This window comes from Pseudophryne corroboree, chromosome 1 (assembly GCF_028390025.1).
Source record: "Pseudophryne corroboree isolate aPseCor3 chromosome 1, aPseCor3.hap2, whole genome shotgun sequence".
In the NCBI taxonomy this organism is placed as follows: domain Eukaryota; kingdom Metazoa; phylum Chordata; class Amphibia; order Anura; family Myobatrachidae; genus Pseudophryne; species Pseudophryne corroboree.
This window is the reverse complement of record NC_086444.1, coordinates 455,684,752-455,709,096: the sequence shown is the minus strand read 5'-3', so window position 1 is coordinate 455,709,096 and position 24,345 is coordinate 455,684,752.

Genomic DNA, 24,345 nt, shown 5'->3' with positions numbered 1-24,345 from the left:
AAGTACCCCTGACAGTTTGAAGCTATACATGCCTAAACACATTCTTTTGCAACAGAATCTATACATGAATGTTTGGATCAAACAATGCATCAAAGTCTAAATGAGGTCCTCATTATCTAATCTAGGCTAGTGTCTGTGCATTTTGTGTTTAAAAATTAACTAGAATGTTCACGAAAATTCTATACAAATAATTTTTTGATAGTTTAGCTTTAAGGTGGGATTCTAAAAATGAATAAACATAAATAAGTATAAAATTCATAAAAATTGTCCATTAATTATGGATGGTGCAGCCGATGGTCTTGCTTCTGAGACATCCACAGTCTGTGGCACTTTTCCACTACTGTGTGTATTAACGCACACCATCGAACACTGCACAAGCCTTTTGAAGGCACAGAATCACTTTCTGAACATGGGCGTCGGTGTCACTCAATCTGCACACTTGGTGACATGCCCATGTCTAGGTAGCTGACCCCCTCTCCCCCGACCCCAATTACCTCCTAGGAATGGCCACTGAAGTTCAAGGCTTTTGCATCCAATTTCATTTTGCGTCCCCTGGTAGTAACCAGGGATGCATGCACAGTGCAGCTCAGATGCATGATTTAAAACATCGGCCACTTGCAACACCAACATTATATGCACCCAAGGGCGTAGCGAGAGCATAGCCAATGGAGCTTGAGCTCCAGGAGCCGGCGGGGGAGTCAAGACTCAGGGTAGGAAGAGACTCAGGGTAGGAGGAGAGGACTTGAGGAGAGGGAAGGGGTGGCCACCACACTTCCTGCATGTTTCATGTCACTGACTGCAGTGCAGAGAGTCCATTGCAGTGTGGTATTGGGTGAGGGGAGGTTTGGAGGCTTTGTCAGAAGAACCTTCCTGGCTCTCGGGTATCTGCATTCAGTGATATAAAACATGCAGGCAGTGTGGTGGCCACCCATTCCCTCTCCTGAGTCCTTTCCTCCTATCCTCGGAGGCCTATCCTGTCAATCACATAGAAGCTCCACCCCTCCGGGTTAGAATAAGGAGCTGCTGCCTTCTTCTTGGTGAGAATTGATGTGTGTATACGGCATACCTCCCAACATGACTAGGGTTGCCACCTCATGCATCATCGATTCCTGGAGATCCACCCCGCTGCACCAAGCAGTGTTCATGTAAATAAAATGATGATGTACCATATTTATAAAATATTTTACGTACAAACAATCTAAATGAAACAGTGTATCTATAAAAATAGTCGCCACTTGGATAAATTACAGGCATTTGGTGCCTTAAAACTAGATTGTGTGAAAGAGTAAAGAACCAAGAACCATGGAAGTGTAAGTGTTGCACACAACCTAATCAGTTTCAAGCTTCAACAGGTTAAACAAACAAATGCACTACTAAAAGGTCTCTGTTAGTGATTAAAAAAAACAATATATCTATATATAACTTGAGCCTCTATTTGTTTCATGCATGCTCATTATATTATAAATATATGTGTGACATGCCTATCAGCTCTCGGTGGTCCTCTCACATGAGCCGAGCCGGAGTTACTTCACCACCGCAGCCCGGGGAAACGCTGAAGAAGAGCTGCCGATGGCAGCTTCGGCACAGTCTGGGCTGAACACAGTCTCGTGCGATTTGAAGTAATCATCGCACGAGACAGTCACTGTAGTTCACTGAGTTCTTCGGCTGCCAAGGAGCACTGCTGGTGCTCCCAGGGTCCCCTTATTCCTGGAGAATCCAGGAATCCGGATGAATGGAAACGCCTCCTGGAGGGTTGCCACCAAATCCTGGAGAATCCAGGAAATCAGGGAGAGGTGGCAACCCTACACATGACACTCTCCAGGAGGGACACAGTGCTCTGCTTCTGGACTTCTCGCTTAATGTATGATTGCCGCCACCTGTGTGGAGCAGGTTACTGGATAATAAAGGTGCTTCAGCCCAGGTGATGGACAATCATAAATTGAGAGGGAAGCCCAGGAGCAGAGCATTCTGTCCCTCCTAGAGAGGGTCATGTGTGGAGGTATGATACTGTACACTGTGTGTGTATGTCTGTGCATATATCTGTGTGTTTGTATGTCTGTATGTATGTATTTGTGCGTGTTTATGTATGAGTATGTATATGTGTGTTTATGTCTGTTTCTGAATCTATATATATGAGTGTGTGTGTGTGTGTGTGTGTGTGTGTGTGTGTGTGTGTGTGTGTGTGTGTCAGGGCCGGCTCTAGGCATGTTCGAATAGAGCGGCCGCACAGGGCGCCACCCTTAATGGGCGCCGCGCGCTGGCGCCGCCATATTCGATGCTGGAGCCGGCCCTGTGTGTGCAGCATTGGCCCGTGTGCACTGTGCGCTATGCGCGCTGCGCGGCGCCGGTGTCTGACGTCAGACGCCGGCGCCATAGTGCACACAAGTGGCCACCCGGACCCAGGCTCACTCTGACTCGCCGGCCGCCCGCCCGCCCGCCAGCACTCCCGCCCGCTCGCCAGCACACTCGGACAGGCGGACAGCAGCAGTACTCCTCCCCAGCAGCGCCGCAGGTATTGGGGGGATCCGCACTGTGGGGGCATTTCTGGCTATGGGGGGGGGCATTTCTGGCACTGTGGGGGGCATTGCATATCTGGCTCTGTGGGGGCATATCTGGTTCTGTGGGGGCATATCTGGCACTGTGGGTGGCATATCTGGCACTGTGGGGGGCATTTCTGGCACTGTGCGGGCATATCTGGCACTGTGGGGGCATATCTGGCTCTGTGGGTGGCATATCTGGCACTGTGGGGGGCATTTCTGGCACTGTGGGGGCATATCTGGCACTGTGGGGGCATATCTGGCACTGTGGGGGCATATCTGGTTCTGTGGGGGCATATCTGGCACTGTGGGTGGCATATCTGGCACTGTGGGTGGCATATCTGGCACTGTGGGGGGCATTTCTGGCACTGTGGGGGCATATCTGGCACTGTGGGTGGCATATCTGGCACTGTGGGGGGCATATCTGGCACTGTGGGGGCATATCTGGCACTGTGGGGGCATATCTGGCACTGTGGGGGCATATCTGGCACTGTGGGGGTATTTATCTGGCACTGTGGGGGCATTTATCTGGCACTGTGGGGGCATTTATCTGGCTCTGTGGGGGCATATCTGGCTCTGTGGGGGCATTTATGTATCAGGCACTGTGGGGGCATTTATGTATCTGGCACCGTGGGGGCATTTATGTATCTGGCACCGTGGGGGCATTTATGTATCTGGCACCGTGGGGGCATTTATGTATCTGGCACCGTGGGGGCATTTATGTATCTGGCACCGTGTATCTGGCACCGTGGGGGCATTTATGTATCTGGCACTGTGGGGGCATTTCTTGCACTGTGGGGGCATTTCTTGCACTGTGGGGGCATATCTTGCACTGTGAGGGCATTAATGTATCTGGCACTGTGGGGGCATATCTGCGCTGTGGGGGCATTTATCCATCTGGAACTGTGTGGCCATTTATGTAGCTGGCACTGATGGGGGGCATGTCACGTGTAGCTGCCACTGCTGGGGGGCATGTCATGTGTAGCTGGCACTGCTGGGGGGCATATCATGTAGTGTTCCCGCTAGGCGTCTGTGGCTGGGCAGTGTGTCTCAGTGCTCTACCTGGCGCAATGTGTCTAACGTGCTCTTATAGGAGGTTCTACCTGGTGCAATGTGTATTAGCTGCACTACTGTGTGGTGTAATGTGAATTGCCACTATAATGTGGCTACGCACCTTCCCCACGAAGTAACTCCCCTAAATTTTTGCTGCGCGCCTTCGGCGCGCACTGTCCATGCTTTAGCGTGTGGAAATGGGTACAACAAGCATTACAATATGTACATCATTTTGCCCACCTAACTTAAAAATGTGCCCTCCCTGTGATCAGCAACCTGCCCTAAAAAGTGAACACTATCATGTGTAGCTGGCACTGCTGGGAGTCATGTCACGTGTAGCTGGCACTGCCGGAGGGCATGTCATGTGTAGCTGGCACTGCTGGGGGGCGAGACCACGCCCACTTTTTTAGGAGGCCACACCCACTTTTTCAGGAGCGCGCGCCGGAGGGGGGGGGGCACTTTTACATTTTCTCGCTCAGGGTGCTAGTAGGCCTGGAGCCGGCCCTGGTGTGTGTGTGTGTGTGTGTGTGTGTGTGTGTGGTGGTGGGTGCGCTATGACATGATCCTGCTCCATGTGTCGTGGCTCCACGATATGCCTCTTCATTCACCTTTGAATCACTCCTTCTATAATTTCCAATTGATTATATAATGTACCCATTTGTAAACACATCTTTGTTGACCTTTTAAAGGTAAAGCAGCTTTTAGGCCAGTTATGCCTTATGGGTGATTCTTCAAACTGTGAACATACAGTCCTGAGCATCACATGCTTTTAAATTTTTTTCTTTTTAAACTGGTCTGTTAAGAAATTGTTGTATGAAAACTAAATTGCTTAGTAGCAATGCCTTACCCTAGAATTTAAGACCCACTGGAGAAGTATGACGTTTGAATTTGTGTAGCTTTCCCGTGCATCATGGAGAATTGCCCTTACCTTTATTCCTTCTACATTGTTCCTGTTTTAGGGTTGATGCATAGTAAATCCACATAAATTTTAGTAAGACACCGTTATTTAACTTTTAAACTTTATTTTATAAAGAGAGTAATCTCCAAGGACATAGTTGAGGTTAGAGCAAGTGGTTGTCAATGCATCTCCAGGGATGAAGCTAAGATCGGGGCAAGTGGCAAACAATGCATCTCCAGGGACATAGCCGTGGCCAGGGCAGGCAGCAAATAGTGCATCTTCAGGGACATGGCTAGGGTCGGGGCAGGTGGCAGAGAGTGCATCTCCAGGGATGTAGCGGCGGTCAAGGCAGGTGGCAGACACTGCATCCCCAACGGATGTAGTTGAGGTTGGGACAGAAGACATACAGTGCATCTCCAGGGATATATCCCAGGTTGGGGAAGACAATGCATCTCCTGGTATGTAGCTGATGTAGGGGCAGGCAGCAGACAGTGCATCTCCAGGGACATAGCTGGGGTCAGGGCTGGAGTTAGACAGTGCATCTCCAGGCAAATAGCCATGGTAAGGGCAGGAGGCTGTCAGTGCATCACCAGGGATGTAGACGAGGTCAGGGAAGATGGCAGACAGTGCATCTCCAAGGATGTAACCCAGGTTGGGGTAAGCAGTTTAAGGTGCATCTCCGGAGATGAAACCCAGGTAGGGGTAGGCAGCAGACAGTGCATCTCCAGAGAAGTAATCCAGGTTGGGGCAGGAGGCAGACAGTACATCTCCAGGGATTTAATCCAGGAAGCAGACAGTGCATCTTCATGGATGTATCCAAGGTCGGGGCAGTCAGCAGACTGTGCATCTCCGATGACTTAGTTGAGGTTGGGGCAGGTGTAATACACTGCATCTCCAGGGATGTAGTTGAAGTCAGGGCAGGTGGCAGACAGTGAATCTCCAAGGATGTAGCAGAGGTTGGGGGAGGTGGCAGACATTGCATCTCCACGGACATAGCTGAGGTCAGGGATGGAGGCAGACAGTGCATCTCCAGGGATGTAGCCGAAAACAGGGCAGGGGGCAAACAGTGCATCTCCAGGGATGGAGTAAAGGTCAGGACAGGCAGCAGACATTGAATCTGCGGGGATGTAGCCAAGGTCATTGCAGGTGACAGACAGTGCAACCCCAGTGCATCTTCAGGGATATGGTTAGGGTCGGGGCAGGTGGTAGACAGTGTATCTCCAGGGATGTAGCTGGGGTCAGGGCAGGTGGCAGAGGTGTAGTTTGGGCCCAAGGTCACACATCTGCATTGTTGCCATCAATGTGGCTGGCACTGCTGCTGTGCTCACCTGTCATTCACACACTGCCACCAATTGGGCTACAGTGAGGATGTCTCTGCTCTCTCCCCTCCTTATAGGATTTTGCCCCTTCTGCTCCATAAAGCCCCACCCTTTTCCCTCTCTGCCTCTCCACCTCCCTTGGATGGTGATAAAGTGGATGGAGATAAAGTACCAGCCAATCACATCCTAACTGTCATGCTGCAGGCTGTGTTTGAAAAATGACAGGAGCTAAGTGGATAGTATTTTGTCTCTGTCCACTTTATCCCCATCCAAGGCTTAGTAAATAGACTTCTAAGTCTCCACCCCTTCCTCCCTTCTCCCTGCCCAGTCTATGTCCCCTTCTCCCCATGAGCTCCGCAGTCTCTTATGACCAGGCAGTCTACTTCCTGCTGAGGTACAGTAAGTATATGGACAGGTAAGGAGGGGTATATCAATGCAGTGTGAGGGTATTAATGTTATCTGTGGGGGTAATGGTAATGGGATGGTAAAGTATTAATATTATTGGGGGGTATATTACTGCTATCTGGGTGGTGCGGTGGGGGTGTAGTAATACTGGGCCTGATTCAGAGGTGGACGGATATGCAGTAGCAGCTGCAACAAAGTCGCAACCACTACTGTGTCTTTATGCTAATGCCGTGGTTGGTGGGTGTCCTTTTGAGACATCCACCAGCAGCGACACAAAACTGTCACTGTACGCATAAAGAGCCATCACCGATTGGACATTGGCCGCACCATCAGACATTATAGCAACCCTATGGTCAGAATGCCTGTAGGATCATGGTGACGGTGCCAGTGGAACTGCATCTTTTGATGCAGTCCCTGAAGTGTCCACTGCCATTAGCCACCTCACCCCCACCACCAGGAATGCCTACCAAGGTTGCATGGATCTCCATGCAAATCCAATATGTATACCCTGGTGGTAACCATAGGGACGCATTATACTGGCCCCACTTGTTACATGTTGCTAGGAATCGGATTCATACTTTTGAATTCCTAAAGATCTGGAGGCCATCATTTAGAAAACCATTGTCCAGAAGAGGGGATCAGTGTATTGGAGCAGATGCCCTCAACGGTAAGTAGCTGTAACATGCACCCACACACACATATATTATAAAAAAAATTTTTTATATATGTAGTATATAATGTATCTGCCTGCCTCTTTAATAGGTGCCCCTCTGTCTGAAGTGCCCCGGGCACCCCATAGCCTTAATCCAGCCCTGCATCCACTGTCGTGTTTGGTCGGCTCTCCTGCTGATGCGCTGGGAGCCCACCCTCCCTCTGACAATCTTCTCTTTGAGACAGTAAGTTCAAATCAGGTGAAAGCAGTTTTGCTGGATAAAAGCATGGAAGGGGTTAAAGTGAGAAAGGACTCATCATTACCTTACATACTCCTATTCATAACCATTGGTTAGGTCTCATTCTTTCATCAAGAGAGAAGGTAGGCTCACTGACTCCTACGCAACAGGGTTATAGGTAGCAAAAAGTGGAAGTACCCCAAACTTCCCATACAGCCCTTTTATGGGGAGGCAATTAATTTGCCAGCTGTCGGGATTCTAGCAGTCAGGATACCGATGCCGGAATCCCGCCAGCCAGAATATACTGGTTCACAGGGGCTATTCCAACTTGTGGGTGTCCACGACACCCATAGAGTGGGAATAGATCCTGTGGCGAGTGCATTGAGCCACCGTGCCCGCAGCGTGGTGTGCACAGCGAGTATGGCCGGGAATACATATGTATTCCCTTTTATGACCTTAGCCACTAACAGAGGCTATGATAATATGGTATCAGCCCACGGTAAGCATGTAGTGGCAAAGGAATTTGAGGGAAAACAAAGGAGAAACATATGGTTGCTATGACCGACATCTGTCAGAACGTAGGGTGTGAAGTCCTCCCAGGAATGCTGTGTAGGGAGGATCTATCAAATGAGTTTTGGTGATTAACCTGTCAGTTGTTAAGTTACCATTTAGGGTAATATTGGAATATTGTGCTCTACCTTAAAATGCAGTTGTATCTTTCCTGTTGACTTGTCTGTGTGAACGTGAACCCAAAGTTACCTTGGTTTATCTAGTGAGCCCCAGCTCTATAGCCAAGGTACTTTACTCTGCAGCAGGCAATACAAAATAATCACCAGACCTCTATGGAAGGATATTGTCACTAGGTGTAGGGCAGCGCATGGATGTAGGGGGCATCTTAATGTGGAGATGTTCCAGAAATGTGGAGATTGTTGTACCAGAGACATAAGAAGGCCTTTCTATAAAGGATATGTAATTTGAATGCATCCCCTTGATAAGAAGGATACCCCTGAATGAGTATTGGGCCTCAGACAGGTTGGATCACATTTTCTTATGATAAGAAGCATACCCCTCTATACTTTGGGTGAGACAGTCCCCACATTGTGCGGCACAGTCTCACTTTTCTGGGACTATCCCACGCATGGGCCACAGTGTCCTCCATGGGGGAAAAGTTAGGGAAAGCCAAGTGCATGTTTATGGTATCTTCACATTGCATGGAGAGCCCAGCATTTCCAGGAGTGATTGGCATGCTCTCAGAGTGATGAACTGAGAGGACACACAATTTCCCTTGAGGACACGCCTCTTTTTTTGAACACCATCAAAGTCCCGAATTTAAAGTCCTAAATGTTAGGAGGCATGTAATAAAGATGGTTGGAAGGTTCTTATTACCCAATTGGTTGTTCAGGACAAGGAGCATCCAGAACTAATATAATGAGTATTAGGAAAATGGAGAAACAGCAAGCCCTAATATGCAGAGTGATGGAGGATTAGGCAGTATTATTAGATCAAACTATGGGCCTGATCTTTTGTTAGCATGCTGGGGTGCACACATCGCAGGGCAAGGCCGCCCCGCCCAGCATGCTGACCCCCCCTTCAACAAGCAGAAATTGCAAACGCATCACAATTTCTGCTTGTTAACAGAAATAGAGGATGCCTCCTGCCAGCACAGCTTAGCTGCACCGACAGGAGGCCCGCCACCATGTTCCCAATCACGGTGGTGGCGTGAGACATCACGCAGCTGCCGCGGTCACTCCCCCATTCACGCTGCACCGCCCCCCGTTTGGCCGCCTCTGCCCCCTGCAACGCTCTGTCTCCGCCCTGGAAATGGAGTGTTGCCCCACGATCGCATATTCTGCAGCCTCCCCCCGCAGAAAGTGCGGGCGCATGCGCAAGACGGGCTCATACACAGGACGGGCGCTGCGCATGTGCTCACGGGGGGCAATCGCAATAATTTCCGATTGGATCGTGATTTGTGATCCAACTGAATTAGCCCCTATGTTTGCATTCCGAAGGGAGATGGGATTACCAATGTTGGACCAATTTAATATTTCACCAAACACATGCAGAAGAAAGGAAAGAATTAGTGCATCTCGCACATTGGGGTAAATGTATGAAGCAGCGATTAGAAGCGAAGAAGTGAACCAGTGGAGAAGTTGCCCATGGCAACCAATCAGCATTGAAGTAACATTTATAATTTGCATACTATACAATTGTATGGTGTAGCTGATTGGTTGCCATGGGCAGCTTCTCCACTGGCTCAGTTCTCTACTCTTACCACTGCTTCATACATTTACCCCAATATCCTTTTACAAAAGTGTATAATTTTAATAGAAAAGCACTTACAAATATAAAGTGAAAAAATAAGATTTTACTCACCGGTAAATCTATTTCTCGTAGTCCGTAGTGGATGCTGGGGACTCCGTAAGGACCATGGGGAATAGATGGGCTCCGCAGGAGACTGGGCACTCTATAAGATAGATTTGGTACTATCTGGTGTGCACTGGCTCCTCCCTCTATGCCCCTTCTCCAGACCTCAGTTAGGATACTGTGCCCGGAAGAGCTGACACAATAAGGAAGGATTTTTGAATCCCGGGTAAGACTCATACCAGCCACACCAATCACACCGTATAACTCGTGATACTATACCCAGTTAACAGTATGAAATATAACTGAGCCTCTCAACAGATGGCTCAACAATAACCCTTTAGTTAAGCAATAACTATATACAAGTATTGCAGACAATCCGCACTTGGGATGGGCGCCCAGCATCCACTACAGACTACGAGAAATAGATTTACCGGTGAGTAAAATCTTATTTTCTCTAACGTCCTAGTGGATGCTGGGGACTCCGTAAGGACCATGGGGATTATACCAAAGCTCCCAAACGGGCGGGAGAGTGCGGATGACTCTGCAGCACCGAATGAGAGAACTCCAGGTCCTCCTCAGCCAGGGTATCAAATTTGTAGAATTTTGCAAACGTGTTTTCCCCCTGACCAAGTAGCAGCTCGGCAAAGTTGTAAAGCCGAGACCCCTCGGGCAGCCGCCCAAGATGAGCCCACCTTCCGTGTGGAATGGGCTTTTACAGATTTAGGCTGCGGTAAGCCTACCGCAGAATGCGCCAGCTGAATAGTGCTACAAATCCAGCACGCAATAGACTGCTTAGAAGCAGAAGCACCTATCTTGTTGGGTGCATACAGGACAAAAAGCGAGTCAGTCTTTCTGACTCCAGCCGTCCTGGAAACATAAAGTTTCAAGGCCCTGACTACATCCAGTAACTTGGAATCCTCCAAGTCCCCAGTAGCCGCAGGCACCACAATAGGTTGGTTCAAGTGAAAAGCAGATACCACCTTAGGGAGAAACTGGGGACGGGTCCTCAATTCTGCCCTATCCATATGAAAAATCAGATACGGGCTTTTACAAGACAAGGCCGCCAATTCTGACACACGCCTGGCCGAAGCCAAGGCCAATAGCATGACCACTTTCCACGTGAGATATTTCAGATCCACAGTTTTAAGTGGTTCAAACCAATGTGATTTTAGGAAACTCAACACCACATTGAGATCCCAAGGTGCCACAGGAGGCACAAAAGGGGGCTGAATATGAAGCACTCCCTTTACAAAAGTCTGAACTTCAGGCAGTGAAGCCAGTTCTTTCTGGAAGAAAATCGACAGGGCCGAAATCTGGACTTTAATGGAACCCAATTTTAGGCCCATAGTCACTCCCGACTGTAGGAAGTGTAGAAAGCGACCCAGCTGAAATTCCTCTGTTGGGGCCTTCCTGGCCTCACACCACGCAACATATCTCCGCCAAATACGGTGATAATGGTTTGCGGTTACTTCTTTCCTGGCTTTTATTAGCGTAGGAATGACTTCCTCCGGAATGCCCTTTTCCTTTAGGATCTGGAATTCAACCGCCATGCCGTCAAACGCAGCCGCGGTAAGTCTTGGAACAGACAGGGCCCCTGCTGCAGCAGATCCTTTCTGAGCGGTAGAGGCCATGGGTCCTCTGATATCATTTCTTGAAGTTCCGGGTACCAAGCCCTTCTTGGCCAATCCGGAACCACGAGTATCGTTCTTACTCCTCGCCTTCTTATTATTCTCAGTACCTTTGGTATGAGAGGCAGAGGAGGGAACACATAAACCGACTGGTACACCCACGGTGTCACTAGAGCGTCCACAGCTATCGCCTGAGGGTCCCTTGACCTGGCGCAATATCTCTTTAGTTTTTTGTTGAGGCGGGACGCCATCATGTCCACCTGTGGCCTTTCCCAACGGTTTACCAACAGTAGGAAGACTTCTGGATGAAGTCCCCACTCTCCCGGGTGTAGGTCGTGTCTGCTGAGGAAGTCTGCTTCCCAGTTGTCCACTCCCGGAATGAACACTGCTGACAGTGCTAGTACGTGATTTTCCGCCCATCGGAGAATCCTTGTGGCTTCCGCCATCGCCATCCTGCTTCTTGTGCCGCCCTGTCGGTTCACATGGGCGACTGCCGTGATGTTGTCTGACTGGATCAGTACCGGCTGGCTTTGAAGCAGGGGTCTTGCCTGACTTAGGGCATTGTAAATGGCCCTTAGTTCCAGAATATTTATGTGTAGGGAAGTCTCCTGACTTGACCATAGTCCTTGGAAGTTTCTTCCCTGTGTGACTGCTCCCCAGCCTCGAAGGCTGGCATCCATGGCTACCAGGACCCAGTCCTGTATGCCGAATCTGCGGCCCTCTAGAAGATGAGCACTCTGCAGCCACCACAGTAGAGACACCCTGGTCCTTGGAGACAGGGTTATCATTTGATGCATCTGAAGATGCGATCCCGACCACTTGTCCAAGAGGTCCCACTGGAAGGTCCTTGCATGGAACCTGCTGAATGGAATTGCTTCGTATGAAGCCACCATTTTTCCCAGTACTCGTGTGCAGCGATGCACCGATACCCGTTTTGGTTTTAGGAGGTCTCTGACTAGAGATGACAGCTCCTTGGCTTTCTCCTGCGGGAGAAACACTTTTTTCAGTTCTGCGTCCAAAATCATCCCCAGGAACAGTAGGCGAGTGGAAGGAACCAGTTGTGACTTTGGAATGTTTAGAATCCAGCCATGCTGTTGTAGCACTTCCCGAGATAGTGCTACTCCGACCAGTAACTGCTCCCTGGACCTCGCCTTTATAAGGAGATCGTCCAAGTACGGGATAATTAAAACTCCCTTTTTTCGAAGGAGTATCATCATTTCTGCCATTACCTTGGTAAACACCCTCGGTGCCGTGGACAGTCCAAACGGTAGTGTCTGGAATTGGTAATGGCAATCCTGTACCACAAATCTGAGGTACTCCTGGTGAGGAAGGTAAATAGGGACATGCAGGTAAGCATCCTTGATGTCCAGGGATACCATGTAATCCCCCTCGTCCAGGCTTGCAATAACCGCCCTGAGCGATTCCATCTTGAACTTGAATTTTGTTATGTAAGTGTTCAAGGATTTCAAATTTAAAATGGGTCTCACCGAACCGCCTGGTTTCGGTACCACAAACAGTGTGGAATAGTAGCCCCGGCCTTGTTGAAGTAGGGGTACCTTGACTATCACCTGCTGGGAATACAGCTTGTGAATGGCCTCTAGCACAGCCTCCCTGCCCGATGGAGTCGTCGGTAAGGCTGATTTGAGGAAACGGCGGGGGGGAGGCGCCTCGAATTCCAACTTGTACCCCTGAGATACTACTTGAAAGATCCAGGGATCCACCCGTGAGCGAGCCCACTGATCGCTGAAATTCTTGAGGCGGCCCCCCACCGTACCTGGCTCCGCCTGTGGAGCCCCACCGTCATGCAGCGGATTTGGAAGAAGCGGGGGAGGACTTTTGGTCCTGGGAACCTGCTGTGTGTTGCAGCTTTTTCCCCCTTCCTCTGACTCTAGACAGAAAGGACCCGCCTTTTCCACGCCTGTTTTTCTGGGGTCGAAAGGACTGTACTTGGTAATACGGTGCTTTCTTAGGCTGTGAGGGGACATGGGGCAAAAATGCAGATTTCCCAGCCGTTGCTGTGGAAACAAGGTCTGAGAGACCGTCCCCGAATAACTCCTCACCCTTATAAGGCAAAACTTCCATGTGCCTTTTAGAATCTGCATCTCCTGTCCACTGCCGAGTCCATAAGCCTCTTCTAGCAGAAATGGACAAAGCACTTATTCTAGATGCCAGCCGGCAGATCTCCCTCTGTGCATCTCTCATGTATAAGACCGAGTCTTTTATATGCTCTATGGTTAGCAATATAGTGTCTCTGTCTAGGGTGTCAATATTTTCCGACAGGGAATCTGACCAAGCAGCAGCAGCACTGCACATCCAGGCTGAAGCAATAGCTGGTCTCAGTATAACACCAGTGTGTGTGTAAATAGATTTTAGGATAGCCTCCTGCTTTCTATCAGCAGGTTCCTTTAGGGCGGCCGTATCCGGAGACGGTAGTGCCACCTTTTTAGACAAACGTGTGAGCGCTTTATCCACCCTAGGGGGAGTTTCCCAACGTGACCTATCCTCTGGCGAGAAAGGGAACGCCATTAGTAATTTTTTTTGAAATCACCAATTTTTTATCGGGGAAAGCCCACGCTTCTTCACACACCTCATTCAACTCCTCAGATGGGGGAAAAACTATAGGTAGTTTTTTCTCCCCAAACATAATACCCTTTTTTGAGGTACCTGGATTTATATCAGTAAGGTGCAATACCTCTTTCATTGCCTCAATCATGCCACAAATGGCCCTAGTGGACATTAAATTTGACTCATCGTCGTCGACACTTGCATCAGTATCCGTGTCGACATCTGTGTCTGCCATCTGAGGTAGTGGTCATTTCAGGGCCCCTGACGGCCTTTGAATCGTCTGGGCAGGCACGAGCTGAGAAGCCGGCTGTCCCGCATTTGGCATGTCGTCAAATTTTTTATGTAAGGAGTCGACACTTGCACGTAATTCCTTCCATAAATCCATCCACTCAGGTGTCTGCCCCGCAGGGGGTGACATCACATTAATAGGCATCTGCTCCGCCTCCACATAAGTCTCCTCATCAAACATGTCGACACAGCCGTACCGACACACCGCACACACACACACAGGGAATGCTCTTACAAGGAGGCAGGACCCCACAAAAGCCCTTTGGGGAGACAGAGAGAAAGTATGCCAGCACACACCAGAGCGCTATAATAATACAGGGACTAACTGAATTATGACCCTTTATAGCTGCTTATTATATTAAACTGCGCCCAATTTTAGTGCCCCCCTCTCTTTTTTACCCTTTCTGTAGTGTAGACTGCAGGGGAGAGTCAGGGAGCTTCCTTCCAGCGGAACTGTGAGGGAATAATGGCGCCAGTGTGCTGAGGGAGAAGGCTCCGCCCCTTTTTCGGCGGCCTTTCTCCCGCTTTTTTCTGTAATCTGGCAGGGGTAATTACCACATATATATAGCCTCTGGGGCTATATATTGTGGTTATTTTGCCAGCCAAGGTGTTTTTATTGCTGCTCAGGGCGCCCCCCCCCCAGCGCCCTGCACCCTCAGTGACCGGAGTGTGAAGTGTGTATGAGGAGCAATGGCGCACAGCTGCAGTGCTGTGCGCTACCTTGGTGAAGACTGATGTCTTCTGCCGACGATTTTCCGGACCATCTTCATGCTTCTGGCTCTGTAAGGGGGGCGGCGGCGCGGCTCCGGGAACGAACACCAAGGACGGGTCCTGCGGTCGATCCCTCTGGAGCTAATGGTGTCCAGTAGCCTAAGAAGCCCAAGCTAGCTGCAAGCAGGTAGGTTCGCTTCTTCTCCCCTTAGTCCCTCGATGCAGTGAGCCTGTTGCCAGCAGGTCTCACTGTAAAATAAAAAACCTAATTTTAAACTTTCTTTCTAGAAGCTCAGGAGAGCCCCTAGTGTGCATCCAGCTCGGGCCGGGCACAGAAATCTAACTGAGGTCTGGAGGAGGGGCATAGAGGGAGGAGCCAGTGCACACCAGATAGTACCAAATCTTTCTTATAGAGTGCCCAGTCTCCTGCGGAGACCGTCTATTCCCCATGGTCCTTACGAAGTCCCCAGCATCCACTAGGACGTTAGAGAAACAGGCATTGTACAATAAAGAAACTGTAGAAATGGGAAACTTAGAAGCATGTTTTTTTCTTCCCGGATAGAGAAGAGAGAAGGACATTACAAGCAAACCAGAAAGTACAAGCGATCACTGGAAAACACCCAGATTCTTATTGCTGTGTCAGTGAGGTATTGGACTCTCCCAATACTTGGAAACATCCACCCCCTCACCAATGTATTTTGGCTATCATAATGTAGTCTTTTTAATAGAATATAAAAGAAAACAGTTAAAATGGGTGAACAGTTATTATTACACATTAAAGATCCATTTTACTTCAAATTCAAAAACAGACAGTGCATCAAATTCAAAACCCTTAGAGGACAACAAGGGACCTTTTACAAATTTGTTAGCAAATCCAAAAAGTAATCAAACCACACTGCACTGCAGGTGGGGCAGATGTGCAGTGTGTGCACTGCACACGGGCCCCTGGGTCCAGGGGTCCACACCACACACCCTGCACCCATATATCATACTTAACCCTCCGGAGTTCGGCCACAGCAGGCGGGCCTGCATTGCAGACACAAATCACTTGGAAATGGCCACCGCGGCAGTTTTCGAGTGATTTGCTCATGCGCACTGGAGATGTCCTTGGGATGTGTTTTGTTCATATGTTTGTAAATCCAGTCATAAGAACACAGAGACATGTGAGTTCACTGCTGAGCTGTTTTATTCCATCACCAACTCCAGACACACTGCACACTGGACCTCCCACTTCCCAGCATCCCCCTGGTCCCAGGGACCATCACTGAAGATTCAGGTTTACACAGATCAGTAAGGGAGTGTCTACAAATATTAAGCATTCTAATACACTAACATCACATCCTCTTTTCTTTAAAGATAAGCCCTGTACGCTTCAATGCAACAATTAACAACGTCATATTAAGAACATTGTCACGATCCGGGTATCTGGACGCCATTACTTGCCTTTCAGATGCCTTCTGAGGCTGGCTCAGCGTTCCAGGGCCGGATCTCATCTGTGTTACTGATGTCCACATTCTGCATACCCCTCCTGTCACTCTGAGACGCTGTTACAGCGGCGCCAAGTTTGAATCTAGCATGGCGTCTCCCGTCCTCCGCGGCCTCCGCTGCCGCTCCTGTGTTCCAGTATGCAGGTTGTCAGAGTGGTGCCCCATGCCTGCTGCGGCCTCCGTTGTCATCCATGTGTCTCAGTGTGCAGTTGTCAGTTTGGCGTCTTCTGTCCTCCGTGGCCGGCGCCGCCATTGCTGCTATGTTTCCACATGGTTTTCCCATGGGCGCAGCCATGTTTGTTCCAGTCACATGTTCAGTCTCCACCAATCTGCTGCACTGTGAACCTGCATGATTGGCCAGCCAATGCCTGCCCTGCAGCAGGTATAAGTATCCTTTGCCTGAACCAGGAAATGGTCAGTGCTTTGAATGTCAAACCTTGTTCCAGTGTCTCTCTCCTGTGGTTGTTTCTCCAGGTTCCAGCTCCTGTCTCCAGCATCCACTACGAGACCCGCACCTGCCTTCCATCCTGCGGTGCACCCTGACTCTGCAGCCCTCCGTGGTTATTCCAGCTTCCAGCTATTAATCCATCTGCTTCCAGCGGTCAGCTTCCAGCAGTATCCAGTTTCTTCAAAGTGCCGGTGTTATTCCAGCGGATTCCTACTTACCAGCAGTATCCACTACCACCGGTAACCTCTTCACTACTCTTCTGTTTCCACGCTCCCTAGCATCTTACAGCATCCACTCCAAGTCTTCATCACCTGTCTGGTTCCATCCAGCATCCACTCCGTGTCTTCATCACCTGGCTGATTCCATTCAGCATCCACTCCGTGTCTCTACCACCTGGCTGGTTCCATCCAGTATCTACAATAGTCTGTTCAAGTTACCAACTACATCTATACTTCCACTGGCGTGTTCCTCGGCTATCTTCACTACTACAGCCAGGCCTGGTAAGGTTAATCCATCAAGGGACTTTAACATCCATTCCCCAACCTACCTGTGCTCTGTGATACCTCTCATGGTTATAAGTGATCCAGGAACTGTATTATATGCCATTTGCTTTTATCAACTGTGAATACTGTTGTTTATACACGGTGTCTGTTAATAAAACCTTTTATTGACTTTTAACCTGGTTGTCATGGTCACACCTTCGGGTAATCCTTCTACACTTACATGTCCAGGGGTCTGATTAAACCTTCCAAGTTTAATTTCATTTCAGCCCCTACAACTGAGGCTTCCTCCTGTCAGCCTAAACCCTCAGTTGTGACAGTAAGCACTGACCATATGAATCCAGTCGGAGACCAGGATCAAGCGGCCAGGCCGATGCAAGAACTGGCAGCCAGACTCGAACATCAGGAGGCTGCACAAGGCCACATCATCCGCTGTCTCCAGGATCTCTCTACCCGACTGGATGGGATTCAAACGACCCTCCATGGACCTGGCATGTCCGGTGCGTCCACAACAGTGACACCAGCTGTAACCCCACCCACCTTACCCATTTCTACTCCACGTTTTCATCTTCCAACGCCAGCAAAATTTGACGGATCTCCAAGATTCTGCAGGGGATTTCTCAACCAGTGTGAAATCCATTTTGAGCTACAACCTGGCAATTTCCCCAGTGACCGTACTAAAATTGCCTATATTATTTCTCTTCTCAGTGGCTCAGCCCTTGACTGGGCATCACCTTTATGGGAGAAGTCTGATACCCTGTTGTCTTCCTATACTGATTTTATAGCTACATTCAGGCGCATCTTCGACGAGCCAGGCCGGGTAACCTCTGCTTCATCTGAGATTCTCCGTTTATGCCAGGGAACACGTGCTGTGGGACAGTATCTCATACAGTTCAAAATCCTGGCATCCGAACTGGCATGGAACGACGAGGCCCTGTATGCTGCATTCTGGCATGGCTCATCAGAACGCATCAAGGATGAATTAGCTACCAGAGACTTGACTTCTAAGTTGGATGAGCTAATTTCACTATGCACAAAGGTTGATCTTCGTTTTAGAGAAAGAGCAACTGAGCGAGGAAGATCATCTTTTCCAAAGTCTTCTGCTCCTCCTCGTCAACCGTCTCCATCCAAAGATGAGTCCATGCAAATTGGCCGTTCCCGTCTATCTCCCGCTGAGCGCCGAAGACGTCTTTCTGAGTCTCTCTGTCTCTACTGTGCAGCTCCGTCTCACACTATCAATGCCTGTCCCAAACGTCCGGGAAACTCCAAATCCTAGCTCGCCAAGGAGAGGGCCGGCTAGGAGTAATGATCTCCTCTCCATCTCCTCATGATTGTAATCTCCCAGTCTCGCTTCAAATTGCTCAACGTTATAGGAACGTCATTGCCCTCCTTGATTCCGGAGCAGCTGGGAATTTCATAACCGAAGCTTATGTTAAACGGTGGTCCCTACCCACCGAGAGACTTCCTACGTCTATTTCCTTGACTGCCGTGGATGGCAGTAAGATTTTTGACGCAGTTATTTCTTTAAGGACTCTACCAGTTTGTCTGAGAGTAGGAGTTCTTCATTCAGAATTTATTTCCTTTTTAGTGATTCCAAGAGCCACACATCCAGTGGTTTTGGGCCTTCCATGGCTCCGTCCTCACAATCCATCGATTGACTGGACGACTACGCAGATACTAGCATGGGGTCCCTCCTGTGCTGAGACCTGTTTGTCCAAAGTGATTCCTGTTTGTTCTTCCTCCCCCAGGTCATCTGATGTTCCACCTCCTCCATATCAAGACTACACAGATGTGTTCAGTAAAGCCTCCGCTGATATCCTTCCTCCTCATAGAGAATGGGACTGTCCAATTGATCTCATCCCAGGGAAGGTTCCACCTCGAGGCCGAACTTATCCATTGTCCCTTCCAGAGACGCATTCCATGGAGGAGTACATCAAAGAGAACCTGGCGAAGGGTTTCATTCGACCTTCCTCTTCTCCAGCTGGCGCAGGCTTCTTTTTCATTAAAAAGAAGGACGGTGGCCTGCGGCCGTGCATCGACTACAGAGGTTTGAACGACATTACCGTTAAGAACCGTTATCCTTTACCCTTGATTACAGAGCTCTTCGATAGAGCTAGCGGAGCAACCATCTTTACAAAGTTGGATTTGAGGGGTGCCTACAATCTCATCCGGATCCGTGAGGGTGACGAGTGGAAGACCGCCTTTTACACCCGGGATGGACACTATGAGTACCTCGTCATGCCCTTCGGATTGAGCAACGCTCCAGCTGTTTTCCAGCATTTCGTAAATGAAAACTTCAGAGACATCCTGTACCGCCATGTCGTAGTTTATCTAGATGATATCCTTATCTTTGCCAATAATCTAGAGGAACATCGCTTTTGGGTAAAGGAGGTTCTGTCCCGTCTCCGTGTCAATCATCTCTATTGCAAATTAGAGAAATGTGTTTTTGAAGTCAAATCCATTCTGTTTCTAGGTTACATTGTGTCCGGTTCCGGACTAGAGATGGATCCTGAGAAACTACAAGCAATCCAGAATTGGCCGATTCCCCTAACCCTCAAAGGGGTCCAGAGGTTCTTAGGGTTCGCCAATTACTACAGAAAGTTTATACGAGACTTTTCCACCATTGTGGCGCCTATCACTGCTTTTACCAAGAAGGGTGCTAACCCGTCCAAGTGGTCTGAAGAAGCTACGCAAGCTTTTTATCTATTAAAGCAACGCTTCATCTCTGCACCAGTTCTGAAACAGCCCGACATCGACTCTCCTTTCATCCTTGAGGTAGATGCCTCCTCCGTTGGAGTAGGAGCGGTGTTATCCCAGAGGGCTAAAGATGGTCATCTACATCCTTGCAGTTTCTTCTCCCGGAAGTTCTCCCCAGCTGAGCGCAACTATGCCATTGGCGACCAGGAGTTGCTAGCCATCAAGCTCGCTCTGGAAGAATGGAGATATCTGTTAGAGGGAGCTTCTCATTCAGTCACTATACTTACCGACCACAAAAATCTTTTATATCTGAAAGGCGCACAATGTCTTAACCCTCGTCAAGCCAGATGGGCACTTTTCTTTTCCAGGTTCGACTTTAAACTCCAGTTCTGTCCGGGTTCTCAGAATCGCAAGGCCGATGCACTTTCCCGCTCATGGGAGCAAGAAAATGAGTCAGAGTCTTCGGACAAGCATCCTATTATTAATCCGTTTGCATTCTCCACGGTAGGGATGGACTCTACGCCTCCACCAGGGAAAAGTTTTGTGAAGCCGGTGTTAAGGAAGAAGCTCATGCATTGGGCCCATGCTTCCCGTTTTGCCGGACATACAGGCATCCAGAAGACCCTTGAGTTTATCTCTAGGTCCTATTGGTGGCCAACTCTGAAGAAGGACGTCATGGAATTTATTGCCTCCTGCCCAAAGTGTGCCCAACACAAAGTCTCCCGCCAGTCGCCTGCTCGGCAACTGGTTCCATTATCTGTTCCCCGTCGACCGTGGACCAATTTGTCGATGGACTTCGTTACAGATATGCCCATGTGCAACAAGTTTAATACCATCTGGGTGGTAGTTGATCGGTTCAACAAGATGGCACATTTCATACCTCTCACCGGTCTTCCGTCAGCTTCCAAGCTGGCTCAAGTGTTTTTTCAAGAGATCTTCCGACTCCACAGTCTTCCTGAAGAGATCATCTCCGATCGTGGTGTACAATTTGTAGCCAAGTTTTGGCGAAGTTTATGTCAAGCCCTCCAAGTCAAGTTAAAGTTTTCTACGGCTTATCATCCTCAGACCAATGGTCAAACCGAGAGGGTGAATCAGCACTTGGAGGCCTTCCTCCACATTTATGTGTCTTCCTCTCAAGATGACTGGGTTCAACTCCTTCCTTGGGCCGAGTTCAGCCACAACAATCAATACCATTCCTCATCTTCTTCAACACCATTCTTCATCAACTATGGATTCCACCCTAAAGTTCCAGAATTCCAACCGCTTCCAGCAACTTCTGTTCCAGCAGTGGATGTCACCTTGCGTCAGTTTTCTAACAACTGGAAGAGTGTGCGAGCGGCCCTGCTCAAAGCCTCGTTCAGGTACAAGAAGTTTGCTGATAGGAAGCGTAGAGCAGTTCCTGCTCTCAAGGTGGGTGATCGTGTGTGGTTGTCCAAGAAGAATTTGAGGTTGAGAGTTCCCAGCATGAAGTTTGCACCTTGTTACATCGGTCCTTTCAAAATTGAACAAGTCATCAATCCTGTTGCCTACAAACTCCAGTTACCTCCCTTCCTGAAGATAACCAGGACATTCCATGTTTCCCTGTTGAAACCGCTGATCCTGAATCGGTTTCATTCTGCACTACCTCCAGCTCCAAAAGTGTTAGGGTCTCCTGCCCTGTGCTGCCACGTCGTCATGGCAACCGGGAGACAAGTGCTAGTGGAGTAACCTGAGCGCAGCTGATACTCCGGTTCGGGTCTTTTGCTGTGCAGTGGTTATAGGCTCTGTGCACGGCAGGGGATCCGGTGCTGGTTTTTGTGCTCACAGTCTGTGAGGTCTGAGTGGGGCGTGGACAGCACCTGCTTTATAAGGCCTCTTTTCAGGGTAAGCAGATGCTGCTGAATCTTTGTTGGTTAGTCAGTTCATGAACGTTAGCCAGTACTGTGTAGCTTTGTATTTGTTTGTTGCTTACTGCAAATAGGCCTGGGAATTTGGTATTACACTCTGCCAATCCAGACCTAGCAGTAAGACTGGAGTCAGTCGTTTAGCTTGCTGGGGTTCTGTTACTACTCTGTGAACTTAGCAAGTTTGCGGCTGTATTCTAAGACTTGCCTGTCTAATCCTGTCTCACTGTGCTAGGTGTCAGGGGTCAGTTTAGTGGCAGTAAGCTAAAACCTGTGCACTGCAAGTGAGAATTTGGATTGTGGAGATTCTCCTTGTGTCTATCATTCCATCTCTGACCAAGGAGTTTACTGCCACACCCGTTGGTAACCCTTTAGGGTTTTGCTGTTGCCCTTAGCAACAGCATTTCGGGTACTCTACGTATTAAAACACAACATCTTGCTTTTTCCATCTTAGCAGTTCTAATACAACGGAGATACCCAGTTCCTTAGCCTCTGGGCTTCTCTGTTCACTTTGTGTGTATTTTGTTACCCTATCACCTTCTGTGTACGTTATGTCATATCCCCCAGTTTGTCTGTGAGTCCATCTGTTTTGCATAACAGTTCAAACACCAGTACATTCCTGCAGACACTGGAGTGCATAACAGTTCTGACACCAGTACTTTCCTGCTGGCACTGGTGTGCATAACAAAAAGTCCAAACTCAACGGGGAGTTGAGTATGAAGTGGCCAAGATTCTGGACTCACGTTTCCGTTACGGTCAATTGCAGTATCTTATTGACTGGAAGGGCTATGGTCCTGAAGAACGCTCTTGGACCAATGCTTCGGATGTCCATGCTCCTGCCTTGGTCCGGAATTTCCACTCTAGGTTTCCTCAAAAGCCGAAGAAGTGTCCTGGGGCCACTCCTAAAGGGGGGGTGGGGTGCTGTCACGATCCGGGTATCTGGACGCCATTACTTGCCGTTCAGATGCCTTCTGAGGCTGGCTCAGCGTTCCAGGGCCGGATCTCATCTGTGTTACTGATGTCCACATTCTGCATACCCCTCCTGTCACTCTGAGACGCTGTTACAGCGGCGCCATGTTTGAATCTAGCATGGCGTCTCCCATCCTCCGCGGCCTCCGCCGCCGCTCCTGTGTTCCAGTATGCAGGTTGTCAGAGTGGTGCCCCATGCCTGCCGCGGCCTCCGTTGTCATCCATGTGTCTCAGTGTGCAGTTGTCAGTTTGGCGTCTCCTGTCCTCCGCGGCCGGCGCCGCCATTGCTGCTATGTTTCCACATGGTTTTCCAAACCAGCTTTCCCTCCAAGTACTAACATGGGCGCAGCCATGTTTGTTCCAGTCACATGTTCAGTCTCCACCAATCTGCTGCACTGTGAACCTGCATGATTGGCCAGCCAATGCCTGCCCTGCAGCAGGTATAAGTATCCTGTGCCTGAACCAGGAAATGGTCAGTGCTTTGAATGTCAAACCTTGTTCCAGTGTCTCTCTCCTGTGGTTGTTTCTCCAGGTTCCAGCTCCTGTCTCCAGCATCCACTACGAGACCCGCACCTGCCTTCCATCCTGCGGTGCAGCCTGACTCTGCAGCCCTCCGTGGCTATTCCAGCTTCCAGCTATTAATCCATCTGCTTCCAGCGGTCAGCTTCCAGCAGTATCCAGTTTCTTCAAAGTGCCGGTGTTATTCCAGCGGATTCCTACTTACCAGCAGTATCCACTACCACCGGTAACCTCTTCACTACTCTTCTGTTTCCACGCTCCCTAGCATCTTACAGCATCCACTCCAAGTCTTCATCACCTATCTTCACTACTACAGCCAGGCCTGGTAAGGTTAATCCATCAAGGGACTTTAACATCCATTCCCCAACCTACCTGTGCTCTGTGATACCTCTCATGGTTATAAGTGATCCAGGAACTGTATTATATGCCATTTGCTTTTATCAACTGTGAATACTGTTGTTTATACACGGAGTCTGTTAATAAAACCTTTTATTGACTTTTAACCTGGTTGTCATGGTCACACTTTCGGGTAATCCTTCTACACTTACATGTCCCCTACAACTGAGGCTTCCTCCTGTCAGCCTAAACCCTCAGTTGTGACAAACATCATCTAACACATTTCAATGAGTCTCTCAGGTCTTCGTATTTCCCTTTTGGGTCTTTCATACACAGTCTGTGTTTCATCGACCATGTTGGACCTTTCTAGAATCGTGGTTTGTTCACCATTATCAGGATCATCATACATGTCAGATGAAGGGTATTCTTCAGTCATGTTGTCTTCATTATGGTTAGGTTGAGATCTTAAATCCACCCGATTTCTTATTACTTCCGTTCCACGCTCTGTACGTATAGTATAGGATCTTGGTGCTACTTGTGCTTGCACAATACTTTCTGCACCCAAATACCTTTCTCGTGATCTCTGAGACGGACTTGGTCACCCGATTTTAGATCAGATAAGCTTTTTGCTCGCCTGTCATGGAACAGTTTCTGTTTCGCCTGTTGACGTTCCTTACTCAGTCTGAGTTATGTGTATTAAGCAGTTCATCATGTATCGGGAGATTTGCTCTAATCCTCCTTCCAATCAGCATTTGTGCAGGAGAAAGTCCATTCTGTAAAGGTGTACTGCGGTAGATTAAAAGACTTTTGTAGAAATCTTCTTTACCTTCTTGAGCTTTTTTCATGAG